At 26.9% G+C, this 4,098-nt stretch overlaps 1 long non-coding RNA gene across 8 annotated transcripts; it reads left to right on the plus strand.

The window, feature by feature from the left end:
• The first annotated feature begins 226 nt into the window (after window positions 1-226).
• LOC126839713 (uncharacterized) lies at window positions 227-3,419 on the plus strand. 8 transcript variants are annotated; one of them, XR_007685966.1, is made up of 8 exons: window positions 227-427; window positions 713-923; window positions 1,075-1,241; window positions 1,314-1,433; window positions 1,515-1,643; window positions 1,879-2,014; window positions 2,095-2,379; window positions 2,695-3,419. It is a non-coding gene; the product is annotated as an uncharacterized LOC126839713 (long non-coding RNA). The 8 variants fall into 8 exon arrangements; XR_007685969.1 differs by having other exon boundaries at window positions 2,095-2,217; XR_007685964.1 differs by having other exon boundaries at window positions 2,157-2,379.
• Window positions 3,420-4,098: the final 679 nt, after the last annotated feature.

Raw genomic sequence — 4,098 nt, forward strand, 5'->3', positions numbered from 1 at the left:
TTTTTTATTTAAAAGCTATAATTAGGGCAAATTGATACATATTTTATTATTTTTTTAATTACCTGAAATCAATCGTTTTTTAGAATTCTTAGAAAAGCTCATTATCCCATAAACTAAATAGATAAGTTTCCCTTCGGTTTGTTCTGTGTTATTATTACTGATAAGATTTGATAAGATGTGACTGATAATAATCTCAAATCGATAATCACTATTCAGCTATAATATTACTGTAGGATTGAACTTCACAAGGCACCCGCCAGTATTGTAATTATTTTTCTTAGAAAACAAATGACTAAATGTATAATATTCATCATACTTACACAGTAGACAGTAGTTCTTCTACAGTTCTTGCTATTAGTACTTTTCTATGTAAATCAATTGTATTAGTGTCGTGTAAAAATGATTGGATATCGACTCAAAAACAAAGGTTGGTTAATATTATTATACTGCATTTAGTACTACTAATTTTTACACTAGTCGATAGGATAACTCAAGTTACCAGTAAGGTATAAACAAATTGTTTTAATTCTTTTTAAATCAAAACTATCTGTCTACGGTAAACAAACTTGTATTTGTTTGTAATAAAATATATACAATTGAAATTATAAAAGAGTAAAAACTATTTTATATTAACACATTTGTGGTCAATTGAGCTTTATTTTTTTTAAATTTATACTTACATTTTGTTAAACTTTTTTGGTAATAATTACAGATGGAAAACCTGAGTACGGAGAAGAAGATTCAAATTTTGAATTGACCTTTTATTCAACTTTTGTTTACAAGCCATAAACGTCACTGGATTTACTAGGTAATTAGGTCCTGATTACAAAGTATCGTAACTTAATGTATATCTACATGAGAAATTTCAAACATCAATACTTGTGGGATCGACTGAAAGCAGAAAGAGTACTTGAGTATCACAGGTAGTCAAAGAAAATAATTATGCATTTATTTTACATAACCTTCTACGAGAAATCTGCAAATACAAAGCATCAGATCAAGATTTCTCTGAAGGAACAATATCAATAATAAAATATAATTACAAATTAATAAAATATTAATTTTTATTGATAGTGCTTAATGTCAATACAAGGAAGCGATCATCATATTAGTACTTCGCAAAATGAGTGCTAAGACATTGGCAAGCTGTGGAGCACGAGAAACAAAAAAACCAATTTCGGTCAACTGTTGGCTGTTCAGTAAGATTGTATAACTGCTCTGAACCTAATACAAAAATTAAGGTAAAGTGTTATCACTACAAAATGATTGTATTTGTTATTATTCATCTTTTTTTTTTTTAATTATATGATAAGGTATTTTGTTGAATGAAACGATAAGTAATCTCTTACTCTTACTAGTCAACTGTTCGGCAAAGTAAACTAGAGAAGTTTATTGACAGATATTTAAATGGGTATTTTGAAAAAAAGTTGAAAGTAATAATACAGAAATGTTATTTAACTAATCTATATGAAAACTGATTAATTTTTTTATTTAATCTATCATTTATTTTTTAGAAACGGCCAACATTACAGCTAGTTTACTGTCTGCAACAACAAACATTTTACAACTTCAAATTTTAGTGATAACGCTGATGACAATATCACCAAGAAGATTGTATCCAACTAAATAATTTTTCTTGAGAGGTAACACACAAGTATTTATTATTGTATAAATTGTATGCCCCTGATACTTTTTGAGTCTATTTAATATTGTGGTTTTAATAAATTACATTTAGAAGTATTGATATTTCTGTTTAATCATTTTTTTTTTAGAACCAAATACTTAAATATTTTATCGAACAATCTAAACTGTAACTAAATATTTTTAAACATCAGTTCAAGCCAAAGGCCAATAAAATATCATACATTTTTATTTTAGGATAAAACTGTTTCCTGTTCTGATGCATGGATGAAAAAGATAAACGATTATAAGCGCCCTTGACCTGCTCGGAGAATTTTTTTATACATTTTTTTTACCAACATCTGTTAAAACATGATTTATGGAATCGTTATTGGTTAGTAAATGATCATATATTATTATTTAATTTCGGATTATTATTTAAATAGCTTTATTTATACTTTCTTTACGATCCAGTCATATTGACTGTGGATTGGTTAATTTGACGTACGGTGCTGATTAATTTACTACCGTTCCAGTTTATACAGCATTTGCTGGACAAAGAGCCATACGAGCTGGAAGTGAGCGACCTGGATACAAGTATGATAAACTATGTCTTTTATGACTTAGAAAACATTTATTACCAAACAGTGATGTCACTGTTATTATTCAACTACAACAAATTATGCAAAGCGTAAAAGATATGTGTTTATTTGTTAAGCACGATGAAATAGTTTAAAATGCCATTTAATTTGTGCAAAGGTGACTAATCCACAATGTTAACAAAATATAGTATTAAATTGATAATTTTTATATGTATCTGTGTCTTTTTGTATGTGCCGACATTGCAGAGTCTATCTTCATTGCTTTAAAGATGGACTCTACAATGGCTCCGTGATGTCATATAAAAAGACATGGATATGTCCTAAATTATAGAGTTCTCTTTCAATTGGTGAACATTTTAATACGATAATATAATATTAATATTTGGTTACTGCATACTTAATTCAATTCAAAGAAATTTGATTATGTAATATTGTCCACAAACACTATTTATAAACAATTTTTCATTTTTAGGAGACACAAGAATCATCCTTAAATGCAATGTGTGCATAAATCTGTCGGTGCTGATGAAGATCTATTAGTTCTCCCCCGATCAATTTTCACCTATGTTAATCGATCGCATTTGTACGCAGAGATAAAATATGATAATTACCGACTGTTAATTTTAATTAATTTACATTACGACATTAACAATTTTGATGAATTGTTGTTTTTTTTAAACATTTAGACAAATCATGTTTTTAAAAAAATGTATAAAGTAAACTGCTTTAAGACCCAAACTCTTATTTAACAGAACCTTATTTCCATTGTCGCAATCTAATATGAATGTACAATTTATTTTAGGTACTTATTTGTGTGTTAAATATGTTATTGAATATACTGGTAAAAACCAACGTGGTATACCAAACTTGTTTTACGATCTGTGTTAAATTTTCTATTTTGCTTTAACAACTTTACCTATCAAGTAATATTAAATTTTTGTCGTGTCGTTTATGCTAACAAACAAAATTATTTTTTTACTGTTGAAGAATTATTGTACTTTTGCATTGTTACCATCGATTTAATAATGTATTTAGTTTATAACATGTGCCATTTAAAATTTAAAGGGGAATATATTCTAATAAAGCAAAACTAGTTTTAATGTTATAGTTGAATTTAATACAATTAAGTATTTAACTGATTTTTGAACAGTTCTTATTACTAGATACGGCTTTACACTATTTTTCCACCCCAACATTGTTTAGTCATGTACTTTGAATTATTTAATTCATCTCTGACATTAACTGTTAATAGCATTCAGTTTTGTAAAAAAAAAAATTGTATTTAAATTGCTCATTATCATAGATGTAATTATTGAAAGGTTGTAATCTTCTATATAAATAAAAATGTAATGCTGTTCCTAACCGATTTGTCTCATTTTTTTTTTTTTTTATGTTTGTAATAGTCCGAATAAGGCTTTCCCATGAAAAATTGGAAAAGTTACCCGGAAACATGGAAAATTAAAAATTTAAGTGAAAGTTTATTCCAATAAATGGATTACCTATATAGTAATTATATGATATTTTAAATAATTAGTAATTGTTGTACTAGCGTTAATTAATTTACTTTAAAGTAATAATGTTTATGTACGACTATGACCGAGTCATTTTTTAGTAGGTATAGTATTATTGTTTTTCATTTGACAATCTTGAGGCCAAATTGAGTCGAATACAAAAGCATAAGTCTTTTAGTTTAGGGCAATACAAAATATTAATTCAACATTTTCTATTAATTTTAACTTGGTGAAATAAAAATTGTAACGTTATATATTAGGCGCAAATAGACTAAAGTTTCGAGGGTCTAAATCTTATAGTTATACTTAAATAGTATTTGTTGATCGTTAGTTGTAACTTAACATTGTACTACCTTTTGTACTTG

Source organism: Adelges cooleyi, unplaced genomic scaffold (assembly GCF_023614345.1).
Source record: "Adelges cooleyi isolate 19-005CV unplaced genomic scaffold, UGA_ACOO_1.1 ACOO_flye_CR_arks_rails_tigmint_CR_PRNA_307, whole genome shotgun sequence".
In the NCBI taxonomy this organism is placed as follows: Eukaryota; Metazoa; Arthropoda; class Insecta; order Hemiptera; family Adelgidae; genus Adelges; species Adelges cooleyi.